Source organism: Pongo abelii, chromosome 1, assembly GCF_028885655.2.
Source record: "Pongo abelii isolate AG06213 chromosome 1, NHGRI_mPonAbe1-v2.0_pri, whole genome shotgun sequence".
In the NCBI taxonomy this organism is placed as follows: Eukaryota; Metazoa; Chordata; class Mammalia; order Primates; family Hominidae; genus Pongo; species Pongo abelii.
The window spans coordinates 16,717,175-16,730,682 of NC_071985.2; the positions used below are offsets into that span (position 1 = coordinate 16,717,175).

A 13,508-nucleotide genomic window follows, 5' to 3' on the forward strand; every position below is an offset into this window, starting at 1 on the left:
AAACCATAACAAATCATTTTATGAAAAGCAGGCCGGGCGCGGTGGCTCATGCCTGTAATCCCAGCACTTTGGGATGGCCCAGGCGGGCGGATCACGAGGTCAGGAGATCGAGACCATCCTGGCTAATGCAGTGAAACCCCGTCTCTACTAAAAATACAAAAAATTAGCTGGGCGAGGTGGCGGGCACCTGTAGTCCCAGCTACTTGGGAGGCTGAGGCAGGAGAATGGCCTGAACCCCAGGGGGCAGAGTCTGCAGTGAGCCGAGATCGCGCCACTGCACTCCAGCCTGAGATTGGTTTCAGAATTCTTATGCTGTGAGCTACATTTAAAAAAATGTAATGTCTCCAGGTTAGGCCTTATGAAGCACCCCCATTAATATCCTGCTTATGTTCAGGAACATCTAGAAAAAGGTGTTAGCGCAGAAGCTGAAAGCACACAGTCTGTGCGTGCTGAGCGGGTTCCTCACCCCAGCCTTTCTCCCAGGCTGCAGAAAGGACTCAGGAAATGTAGCCCATCATTATTACTCATGCTTGTTAAACAGGAATTGACCAGATACCTCATTTTAACATTTTAAAGATATCTCTATGAGAGAGTTGAATATTTGACTTAGGACTTTTAGAAAAATATATATTATTGTTTTTCTTAAATGTGATGTTTTGTATTTGTTGTAAATGTGTGATACAATATGTAATAATTCATGCAGCCCCTGAACACGCTGTCTTCAGAGTCATTTTGCAGCTGCTGTCTGAGTTTCCTAAGTCATTTGGATTTACTTGGGTGTGTTCAGCCCAGGTAAAAATTTGGATTTACCTGGATGTGTCCAGCACCTGCACCACTATTAAAACTGAGAATCTCCTGAGGTCAGGAATTACAGGGAACTGATTCTCTTCATTACTTGGGACTAATTTCCCCTTCTTCCATTTTTCTAGTCGTACAGCAGAAGACTATGAAATAGAGGATTTAAGGAGAGAAGAAAAGGGCATTTGCACCTTTTTTTTTTCTGTGAACATTCAGAGAGGATAAACTGAAGCTTGAAATATTAGTGCTCATTTTAATTTTATATTAAATTAGTTTTATTAGAAGTTTTCTAAGGTTCTTTATGGAAAGGTTAAAAAAGATCTGTTGTTGTTGTTTAGTTCTAGAAAACCTAGCCGTTTACAAAGTTTTGGGGTAACAGTAAACATTCCTTTCTTTGATTCACTAAGTTTTTCTTAGTCTTTCAATACCTGAGGGCAAGGAGTGTATAGACTACATGGTAAATCAGTTTTTTATTTTATTTTCACATATAAACCAGTTAATTTGATTTAAGATCACAGACTTGATTTATAAAAGAATACTTGTATTTTTGGATCTGAACGTTTTAGGTGGCTACAATTTTACCCCAAATTAAGAACCTTTGCAAACCAAGTGGCAGGTGGTCTCATTCAGCTATACCAGTTGAGATGTGTTTACCTCTGGAGATGGAGTGAAAGTAATTGTATCTGGCAGACAGCGGAGGAAAATTGTCTTCACGGCGAATTATTCAGTGACTTCTATCTATGCAGCTTCCCATTTTAATTCTGACGGTAAGTGTCTGCAAATGTCTGTGCTAAATATTCCTCTTGCTTTCAGACAGCCTCTAAGTAAGTGTGTGTGTAAAGAATTGATAACTTTATATTTTTTTCCTTCCTTTTCTCTGGTAGTTTATTTTTAGTAGTAAAATAGTGGCAATAGATAATTCAGTCATGTTTTCCTTCTTTTTCTTATTCTGGTAGCCCCTTCCTAGGAGTGATTAGTGGGAAAAAAGGGACACAAGGGCTCAGTCCCAGTAGAAACACCCATAGAAGTGGCCCTTTATGATGGCAGGCGGCACTTACAGGTGTAGGCTGTTGCCATTTCAACTGTGTTCTTATTTCTTTAAGCAAGAGTCTCAGCCAGTTCTAGTAAATTAAAAATTAAAACATAAGAAGTGACTCTTGTTCCTCCTGGGCCAGGATAAACTGGATTTTGAAGTAGAGCAACCTCGGTTCACTGACTCCTTGGTCAGGAGTTTATTGGTACAAGGGCTCAGAAGTATTTTCCCCTCTCCTTGTCATAAGGTACTGCATCTTTTTGATTTTCTTAGACTCTGCCCTAACGTGGCCTCACTAAGGAGACTAGAAAACTGAGAGAAAACCATGCCAGTCAGTAAACTGCATCATGAGGCCTGAAGAGAGAGCTTAAAGGCAACACACAACAAAAGGCAGAGGTGCCAGACGGCTATGCCATTCTGGGTTAAAAGTTAAACCTCGTCCTCCCTGGAGACCAGCCAGAGGCAGCCACATTCCTGGCCCTGGTGGGGGCTGCTGGCCCAAGGGCTCCACTGCCCACCCCAGGCAGACCCAGGGAGGAGCTGGGTTTGGTGTAGAAGAAGTAATGGGCAGCACAGTACTCATGAGTAGCAAACCTTACAGGACTGATCCCGTCATGACCAATATGGAAATGTCAGTACTTGAGTACGTGTGTGTTGATCTCTCTGAAATATAAACAGCTAAATTATTTTCCAATTTGGTCAAGGAAATAGGGAATCACATGTGAACTATTTTTGTAACAGGCCGAGTTACTAATTTTTGTTTAACTAACTGTTTCCATTTAAATGCTTTTGGCCGTTTTTCCATTGTTCTATGTGGGCTGCTATTTTCAGATAGGGTGCTGGAGGTCAGTAAGGCCAAGAGAGGTGGTGAGCACTCATCACTGCTCCCGTGTTGGCTGCACTCCGGAAAATGGACACACACCTTGAAATCAACTGTGTTCTGATTTACCAGGCTTTCCTTTAACCAGCCCTTTAACTTGATCAAGATTTATTCCCTTTTGTTTGTTGTAAACTATGTTGAGGAAACTCTTACAAAGCACAGTCCTTCCTGTTTGTATTGTCTGCATTTTAGGTTGATGGGGTGGGTTTCATTTCTCTCTTAGAGTCACTTCTCTAATCCAGTTTCTTTTGTCTAATGCATGGTAAAGAATTCACTGTTCGATATCATGACTGACTTTGGTCTGCTGTTAGTTGGAAGATCTCATTATTTCACTGCAGGACCGTTTTTTTTTTTCCTTTTTTTGTTTTTTTGTGGTGGTAGAGATATTGGGAGGAATGCAGGGATGGAACTAATTTGTGTGTGGCTGGTTCCATGGGCGAGGCCAGATGCCATGTGCTTCTCTAAGCCACGTTCCCCTTCAGGAAGTAGGTAGGGCCCGAGAGCTGGGGTCTGAATCAGCATGTGACATCAGGTCCACTGTGTTTCTCCTCCATACCCTTTGCTTTCCAGAATACAGTGTGTATGAACTCCAGCTCACTTTCTTCCAGCAGTCTTGTTAAAATGCTGGTGGTATCACTGAGTTAAATTTCTTATTTCTTCTTCAACTTTATTAAGTTGGGTTTAATTTATTTACTTTCTTCAGACTCAAGTTCTATACAAAAATAAATGGAGCTTTATTGAATCTCTCAATTGGTGGCACACACCTTTTAGAGAAATAAAGTCAAGAGTCATTTTATTAGAGAAATAAAGTCAAGAATAAATTCTTGAGGGGGTTTTGCGTAGCCTGTGTGGGAGGGCCCTGGAGGTGGAGGTGAGAGACTGTGGGAATGGGGAGGTGAGGACTGTCTCTTCCATGGTGTGCTCTAGCAAGGTGTCTGGGGACTTGACTTCCCTTGTGGGGAAGAGGATAGGAGAGGTGGAATTCCCGGCTTGCGTCGCTGGATTGCAGGCACACTCTATTGGGCTCTGGAAACCCTCAGAGGAGGAACCCTTGACTTGAGATAGAGCGATGACTTCCTGTTCTGCTGTGATTCGTCCTCCTTGGCTGGATGGTTTCTGTACTGCTGCAGGAAGTGTCTGTTTAGCTGTGCAAGTATTGTTTTAGGAATTAGAAGTTGTGTTTCCTTTCCTGAAACGCATATGCCTTACTATAGATAAGGAGATTGTTTTTTCTTTTTTATAGTTCTTATACCTCAAGCATGCCATTTTTCTAACAGAAGCCTATACGTGAATGCACTTACCAGTTTTCCCCGGGTTCAGTAAAATGGATTTGTCTTAGATTCCTATAGTAAAGTTGTTGACAGAGAGTTGAGGAAAGATCGGGTGAAAAGCATCCAAGTGTGGAATCCAGCGGAGAACAGAGCTTTGCCCATTTAAGTGTCTGACAACTGAGTTATTTGTAAGTTATGCCAAGGATATTTTTAGAACTCAGTATCTTATCCTTAGGTTTCCAATTATTTTGATTCCCCAACAGACTCCAAAGGGTACAAGAGAAGTGAGATTGGAAAAAAAAATTTCTGCGAAGAGAAGCTCAACTGAATCTTAATTATGGTAATTAATTGGCAGAAAATCAATCATTCAGTGAGAAGTCTCTCAGCCAATGGTGGCAAAAGACAATGTAGTGAATGTTAGTGGATTTGGGAGAGTATACAAGTACCAGTGAGCTAATTGGGTGAATTTACATACTGTGTTACTGTAGTGTTACACAAGACTAGTCATTTGGGAAATTGATAGAATATTAATGGAGATCCAAATGTTTAAATAGTTTAATCATTGTCTGACCCTAAAGAGAAACCTCAATGAATATGTATTTGGCTTAATGAATTGAAATGAAACTGCGTTTTGTCACCTGATGATGAGGAAATTTTAGCTCACCTACTTTATGTCTCAAATTATTTTCCATAAACCTGCCCCTGTGTTTCCATGTGGGAACTGCCACCTAAATGTTTCTTTCAGATAGTGCTTCTCAATTATTTTAGTCTCATGCCTTTTTTTTACACTCTGGAAAATAATTGAGGACTCCAAAGAGCTTTTGTTTATGTGAGTTCTATCAATCACGTAATCTATCATATTAGAAATAAAAAAGGGATCTTAGAAATCATTATTGAATTTAAAGTAACAATATACCCACCTGTATGTTAACATAAATAATACTTTCGTGAAAAATAACTATTTTCCAAAACAAAGACGCTTAATGAGAGGTACGCTTCGTTATTTTTTGCAAATATCTTTAGTATCTGGCTTATTAGAAGACGGCTGGTTTCTTGCCTTGCATCCACATTCAGTCTGTTGTGATATGTAGCTCTGGTTGCCATCCAACCAAAGAAAACCTAGCCTCACACAGGTTTGTAGTTGGAAAAGGGAGTGTTTGAATTTCCTTTCAGATAATAGTGGATCTTCTTTGATATAACACTAGAGAAGTGGTATCTCAAAGTTTGGTCGAGATGTATGTAGATCCTGAAACCCTATCTATGAACTTTAAAAACTCTGTTTTATGTATTATTTTGAATATCATGCATTGGCCACTTAGAAAATCTCCCAAATGTTTATACATTTCACTTGTAATATAAAAAATTCTTGTCATGAATCAGAAAATTCTTAAGTGTAGGGAAATTGTCAAGATCACAGTGGTTATTCAAGTTTTAAGAAAGTCTAAAATTTTCATAAAAGCTTAATTTTACTGTTTTCCTCGAAAATGGGCCCATTTTGTTTCTTTTCTTTAAAATACCTGCCAGATAGCCTTGTCTGAATAATCATTGTTTTATATATCGCTCTGTCAAGTACAAGGTTGGGTTCAATGAAGAAAAGTGGCTCATCACCTCATAGGTCCACCCCACAGGTGCTGACCCTTGCGACAGCCACCAATATATGCTGCAACAGGGCTTTCCCTTCCATCACACAGAGTCATAGTGTGTGTGTGCTGAAGAGTCAAGGCGTAATAAAATCAGTTTTTTACTTCTCCATTGTATTAGTCTGTTTTCATGCTGCTGATAAAGACATACCTGAGACTGGGCAGTTTACAAAAGAAAGAGGTTTAATGGACCCACAGTAACACATGGCTGGGGAGGCCTCACAATCATGGTGGAAGGTGAAAGGCACATCTCACATGGTGGCAGACAAGAGAAGAGTGAGAGCCAAGTGGAAGGGATTTCCCCTTCTAAAACCGTCAGCTCTTTTGAGACTTATTCACTGCCACAAGAACAGTATGGGGGAAACCGCCACCATGATTTAGTTATCTCTCACTGGGTCCCTCCCACAACACAAGGGAATTATGGGAGCTACAGTTCGAGATGAGATTTGGGTGGGGACACAGCCAAATCATATCCTCCATCAAGGACAATAATATTTTAACTGCAGTTATGTGGTAAGATGACAGCTAGTAAGTACAGTCTGGGGCCACTGCCTTGCTGTGTGGTAAGGTACACACATTTTTACATGCTGTTGCTCTTGTACTGTTGATGCTGTAGAAAAAGGCAAATAATAGCTTTAGAATTCTAGTTTGACCTCACAGATCCAGTTGAAGAGCCTTGGGGATCCTAAGGGGCCCGTGGTTCATACTTTTTGAGAACCACAACTTTAAGACATACGGGAAAGGTGCTAAATGAGACAGAACTAGACTTGATTCATTATGAACTTAGTATTACAGAAATGGGTCAGATACCTCGTATGTGTGGTGATAGACGTGTGGGGCCATGTGGGAGGGATGTGTAAGAGAGTTCCTGGAGTGTGGCATTTTCACTGGGGCTGTTGACTCCTGTGTCCTGAACATCTAAATCTGTACCTGGTGTATCAGTTCATACTTTATGTAGCAGTTTGAATAATTAGGGCACGTGTAATGGCTGCATAAATTCATTAGTTTTTAAAAAGTCAGATGGGTTTTGTGTTCATAATAAAGATTAGTCAAGGTAATCTTTTTGTATTGTAAAAGTAATAAAGTTGTGAAATACAGCTGCACAGCCCCTCCCATCCCACCTTCCTGTGATACCGTCATCCTCAGTCTCCCTACCCTTGTATGTCTGTTTCCTTTTACCATCAAGGCCCATGACACCAGCTGTGTAGACATACTCCAAAAATAATAGACACAGCCTTTATCATTATTCGCTTAAAAAGCCAACCAGTGTTCTTTCCCCTGATTGGGAATGTGCCCAGTATGAAGGGACAGCATCCGATTGGTTATGTAATTGATGCTGTTTGTGACAAAGACTCCTGTTTCACTCCTGTTTTCCCAGCAATTTTGCATTGTAACTAGGTAGTGATGATGTTTGCTTGTTTTCTGTGTATGAAGAATCACAAGTGTGTTTTTCTTGGGTGGCTCTAGAAGAGAAAGCTTTCATGCCTGGAAGAATATCTTGTTATTTCTATAGAAGCTTTTTAAAAATTCTTCATTAAAAGAAATTTTAAGTCATTTAGAGTAGCTGTTTTTGTGTGAGTTGATATTTTGACCCATTTTATTTTTCTCTTCAGTTTTCTGATTTGTGTGATTACATGATGAGCTCTTCCTGTGAATCTCGAACACACAGGTTGGAGTCATTCGGTCTTTGGAGCCTTTTGGGAGGAAGCCAGGTGCCCTTCAACTGCCCTTTGCATTAGGACTCCCTGGTAATAACTGTGGTGATGATGGACTTGTGTAGATAAAATGACATCTAATAAAATATTAATAAATACATTATAATGGACACCTGCTTCTGAGGATGTGGATGTGTGAAACCTAGACATTCAATTTATGAATGTCTTTTTAATTGAGTCCTCTGGACACAGAGAGAGGACCCACATGATCACTGGAAAATATCAGAGTACAGGTGGCAGAACTGTGGCAGAATTCCCTGTGCAAACTGTATCGCTGTGCGGAGACAGAGCTAACAAACAGGATCTCAAGGAGAAACCGAGTCTTGTGCTTTGCTTTCATGCGGGATTTTTCTGAGTTAGCTGATGAAGCCAAGCTAAGTAAATATTATCTTCTTTTTGTGTTGGCCTTTTGTTTTGAAATATTCCAACTCTATTTCCTCCATAGTTTTCTCTTTATTGCTGTTATTATTTTTACAGATTAGAGGTACCACCTTTTCCAGTCTTGCTCATCATGGTTTTTCCTACTTCAAGCTGTGAACTATTTAATTCAGTTCAGCAAGCATTTTTGGAGTGTTTGCAAGTCAGTAGCTGTGTTATTACCAAACCTGCCATCTTTACTTTCTGCTGTTGCTATAAGCCCTTTGATTTGCATGTTCAGTATCAGCACTCTTAGCAGCTTCTTCTCTGTGTTTGCCTCCCTTGGTAGGTTTTAGATTAAGGGAACCTTGTTATGGAGAATGGGGCTTCCAGGATTGTGTAGCTCCACAATCTTTGTTCTCTTTGTATGGTTTCATCGTTTTACTTTACTCTTTTCCTCGCTCAGAGCTTCTAGTATCAAGCTGTTTCTTGGAGTAGGAAGTAGTTTTGGAGATGAGAAACACAGGGAGAGGAGGAGAGAGAATATTAGAGGAGAAAATTGTTCTCTTTGGATCAGTTTCCATTATGCATTAACCATTGGCCTGTCCCTTTCCCCACTGCCCCTTAGACACTGTAGGTCTTCATCTGTGCTTATATAATGAGGTCTGAATTGTTCTGTGGTGATCCTATGACCATTTCCATAGATGAGACTGTAAATATCTTCTTTTACTGTGGGGAGAAAGGCACTTAGCTAGAAAATAAGAGTAAGCCTCCAGAAGAGTATATTCTGCTATGTTTATAGAACTGTCATCTTTGGTTCTAATACATTGCTGCTGAGAAAATTGATAGAAGTTGTGTTTACTTGAATACAGCAAATTACCTAAATGGATAGGTAAAGATTATTCACTTTTATTACATTTCAAATGGTTTCATGTATTTCCCCAAATTGTACATTTATTACAGAAGTTAGCTTTGTGTTTCTACTTTTAGGTTTATAAAAATCAAGATCTCTACCCCAATTGATGAGATATATAATGGTTTAAATCTGAACACTATGAAATAATGGGGCTTAAATGAAATATTCCCTTACTACTTAGTGAATGTTTGATATAAATCAGCCGCAATACTTCCTCTCTCCCCCATATATGGATGATAGTTATATAACCTTCTAATGATGGATTTATTTATTCTCTTCCAGAAGTGCTCAAGCCTATTGTAGACAAATCTCTACAAATTTATTTTTCTTTTTAAATTTTTCTTCTGTCTGGTTGACCTAACTCATCACAGGTTTCCATCTAGCATTTTGTGTAAGTAGTCATTTAAGTATGATTTAAGAAGTTCATCTGATAATGGGTACTTTCCCTTTGTAGGGGCCAAGGGAAAACTTCCCTGTCACCCCTGAAGGTTCACTGAAAATCACTGACAAGAGGTAGATTAATGGGAGGAAAGGCATACAAATTTGTTTGATCACATTTTTATATCACATGAGAGCCTTCAGAATGAAGACCCAAAGATACAGGATAAACTGTCCATTTTTATGCTTAGGTTCAACAAAGTATGGTCAGCTTTGCAGAAATATGATTGGACTAGGCCAAGACAGGCAGATCATACGGTCTATCGAGACCATCCTGGCCAATATGCTGAAACCCCATCTCTACTAAAAATGCAAAAATTCTCTGGGTGTGGTGGCACGCACCTGTAGTCCCAACTACTCGGGAGGCTGAGGCAGGAGAATCGCTTGAACCTGGGAGGCAGAGGTTGCAGTGAGCAGAGATCGCACCACTATACTACAGCCTGCTGATAGAGTGAGACTCCGTCTTAAAAAAAAAAAAATGGACTAAAAGGATATGATTGATTGCCAACTGACTGAATGGGGAAGCCCAGCAAGGCCTGTCTGTCTAGATTCTTCCTGGCCTCTCTGAGCATGTTCTCCTTCCTTCTGGGTATGGTGCAGGACTCTCTCTGGAATGGGCATCTTATGATCTACAATCAAACATGGTAGTTCAGATAATTTCTTTATGGCCAGTTTTTATACAGAGAGCGGAGAAGAGTTAATACGTTTAGGTTTTATGGCTAGTTCTGGGCAAAAGGGATTCTAGTTTCTATGACCTGTCTTGGGAAAGAGGGATTCTAGTTTCTGTGGCTTGCTTCGAAGGAGAATGAGAGACCAGAGACAGGAGGGCAGAGAGAGCTCCTTTTGAGGCCTTTATTTTGTTGTATCATTTTCTGAGCACCAGCATCTTTCAGTGTTGGAAAACAGAGATAGTACTAAGTAGCAGAGTTATCAGTTTGAGACATATTTACCTTTCATGGACACCTGTAGTCGTTTGAGTGAATTTAGACTTCCTTAGTTTATTACAGTTGCTTTTAGTAGCTGTCCTTAAAATAGAGAATATTCTTGAATTTAACACATACAATTTATTCTCTCCTCTCTTTATTGATTTAATAAGTACCATTTCAGGTTTATAATAGAATTCCCCAGTCTTAAAATGCTTATGGCATTGAAACATCATTAAGTTAGAGCTTTGTTCAGCCTACACAGAGAATGGAGGACGCTGTGGTTTTCACTGTGCTCCATTTGACCATGGATGGTCTTCGGGCTGTATCACTATTCAACTCTTAAGATAATAAATATAAGCTACTACTTTAATGAGTGATATTCTCTCATTTTTAGTGTTTCGCTTGTCTACAAGCAGATGGTAAAAGCAAACTAGTAAATGATGGAAAAACCTGTATCAGCTATATATGCTAAATTTTATGTCCTGTTTTTTTTCCTGGATAGGCATGCTTGTGGTGATGCATATTACTTCCTAACTTTTATCTTTTCTGCTAATAAAATTGTCCCTGCTTCCCATAGTAAAATGATGTCATTATTTGTAATGTTTTACAAATTGGGTGGAAGAGGTGTGTGTTCACCAAGCAACATCATGACGTTTCACTGCTCCACGCTTTACCCAGGCAAGTTGGAAGAACAACTATTTGAGTGTGAGAACAAGAGCACCAGGACAAGAAGCTGGAAAAATAAATAGGAGATATTGCTAGTGGCCTGGTTGCGTTGACTAGAAATTTGCGCTTTCTGTTCATTGTGGAGTAGTTAAAGCTTTTTAGCTTGAATTTAGCAGGGTTATATTGGTTTCCAATGAGTCTTCCTTATATATCTTGTTTGTGGGAAATACTGAAAGAGCTGCAGAGTTTTCAACACCACATGGAGGCTATCCCAATAATCACAATAACTTAATTATTTATTCTTAAAAGCTCAGAGAAGAATTAATGTAAAAAATTATGGGAACCCTTATACACTGTTGGGGGGAATGCAGATTAGTTCACCCACTGTGGAAAGCAGTTTGGAGATTTCTCAAAGAACTTAGAACTACCATTCGACCCAGCAGTTCCATTACTGGGTATATAACCAAAGGAAAATAGATCATATGCCAAAAAGACACATGCACTCATATGTGTATCACTATGCTGTTCACAATAGCAAAGACATGGAATCAACCTAGGTGCCCATCAGTGGTGGATTAAATAAAGAAAATGTGGTATATATATACTATGGAATACGTGCTGCCATGAAAAGAATGAAATCATGTTGTTTATAGCAACATGGATGGAGCTGGAAACCATAATCCTAAGCAAACCAATGCAGGTATAGAAAACTAAATATTACATGTTCACATTTATAAGTGGGAACTAAATATTGAGCACCTATGGATGTAAACATGGGAACAACCTAGATACTGCAGACTACTTGAGGGAGGAAGGGAGGAGGGGATGGGGTAAAACACTGTCTTGGGTACTAGGCACTGCCTGGGTGCAATATACCCATGTAACAAACCTGCACATGTACCCCCTGTATCTAAAAGTTGAAAAAAAAAATTATGGAAAAAGCATAGACAGTGAATTAAATGAATTGTGACATCATCAGCAGCAAATGTTTCTTGAATGCAAGAAGCTTACCTGCTTATTCATTTCACCAACCATTTATTATTATGCATAAGGCTCTGCCCATTAAGAATTCACAGTTGAAGGTGCAGACATATCTATCAAGAAGTTACATAAGAGACTGAAAAATGTTCCAGCAAAAGGTACAAGTAGTATTCTAAGTGAGTAGTAGAGAGGAAGAGACACTTTCTGTCTAGGAAGTTTTTCTTTAACAGTTTTTCCCTTGGAAATGTCTGAGAAGGTTTTGTAGGGAATGTGGGGGTTTTACGCTCAAAGGATGCTGTTTATTTTGGGTAATGGGAACGTCTTAATAGAAGGGACAGAGGCAGGAAACTTTAGGGCATATTCATTTGGGAAAGGTCATTTAATGTGTATTCTGACTGTCAGGTAGGGAAGTTGAGTTAGGAAGGTTCTTGGGCCATATTATAGAATTATTTGAAGGTTATTTTGAGATTTAAGTTACACATAGCATAGTTTTGAATAGATGTGTCTCAGTGGGCTGTTGGTTATCAGTGAAAGAAACCCAACTTAAAGTAACTTAAGCAAAAAAAGAAAGGCATAGCTCAAGTAACTGGGATGTCTAGGAGTGGCATACTGCAGGCATTGTTGGATTCAGGGGCTCAAACATTGTCAGAAGGCCTCTTTTTTTCCTTTCTGTCTCTGTCCTGGCTCTGCCTTCCCTACGTTGAGCTCTGCATAATAGCCCTTTCTCTGTGATCTATGAGACAGTGGCCAGCAGCTGCAGCCCACACCCTCCTAGCTTAGTTCCTTTGGCAGAACTGAACTTCTTAAGATCACGACATCATCCCAGAGAAGACTGTAGATGACCTTGCCATGGCCTGCACATATCCTTGAACTAGTCACCGAGCTAAGGGAATGGTGTGCCCAGAGCAGCTCAGGGGACAGCATGACATCAAGGGTAGGGATGGTTCCTTACAAGAACCAGAACAGAATGTGGGAAAGGGACACGAGGCGGACAGAAACTTTAGCTGCCATGGTTGCAGCACAAGAGGGAGGGTAAGAGAAGACTGGAGCTGTTAGCCCAGGTGGGGAACATGGGTGGAGGAAGAGATTTGTCAGGAAGGATGCAGACTCCATCTTCTGCATGTTGAGTTATAGGTGCTATGGGTCATTCATGTGGCAGTTGGCTGTGAGGGCACAAAGGAGAGGGATAAAGTTAGTGTTGCAGCAGAATAAGGGATTGATGATAAAGAGAGTGAAGGGAACCAAAATATTTTATCCTGAAATATACTTTGACATATTTCAAGATGGCTATTCACTGGGCTTGAAATACAAGAATAGCTGAAAAGCTGTCTTTTGTAGGGGAGATTTGCATCTGTAGGGAATCTGCATTAATGCAGCCAGGCTTTCTCTAAGGCTCTCCCTTGTCCTGATCTAGGCAAGATTAACTGAGAGTCTGACACCTATAAAGGTCTGAAAAAAAATTTACCATCCATTCATTCTCTCTGAGGGCTGCTACCCATGTGAGGTTTCATCTGCATCATGAGGCAACCTTTGCTAGCCAGGACTCCTCCCCTTCCCATAACCTGTCCTGTCATCATAACTTGAGGTACCATCATAACCTGTTGTTGGCTATGCTCCTGTCAGGCATTTTAACCAGAGTGATTCCATCTTGAACAGGGGCTGAGTAAAATGAGGCTGACACCTATTGGGCTGCATTCCCAGGAGGTTAGATATTATTAGTCACAGGATGAGACAGGAGGTCAGCGCAAGATACAGGTCACAAAGACCTTGCTGATAAAATAGGTTGAGGTAAAGAAGCTGCCCAAACTCACCAAAACCAAGATGGTGACAAAAGTGACCTCTGGTCATCCTCATTGCTCATTATATGCTAATTATAATGCATCACCA

At 40.1% G+C, this 13,508-nt stretch overlaps 1 protein-coding gene across 11 annotated transcripts in view; it reads left to right on the forward strand.

Moving 5' to 3' along the window:
* SIPA1L2 (signal induced proliferation associated 1 like 2) overlaps window positions 1-13,508 on the forward strand; it is a 237,895-nt gene that overhangs the window by 38,129 nt on the left and 186,258 nt on the right. For 3 of the 11 annotated variants that reach the window (XM_054561454.2, XM_054561444.2, XM_054561456.2), the window contains one exon: window positions 1,365-1,565. The exons of the other annotated variants lie outside the window; for them this stretch is intronic. The gene's annotated coding sequence lies outside the window, so the exon portion shown is untranslated. The remainder of the gene's footprint in view (window positions 1-1,364; window positions 1,566-13,508) is intronic. 11 annotated transcript variants of the gene reach the window in all.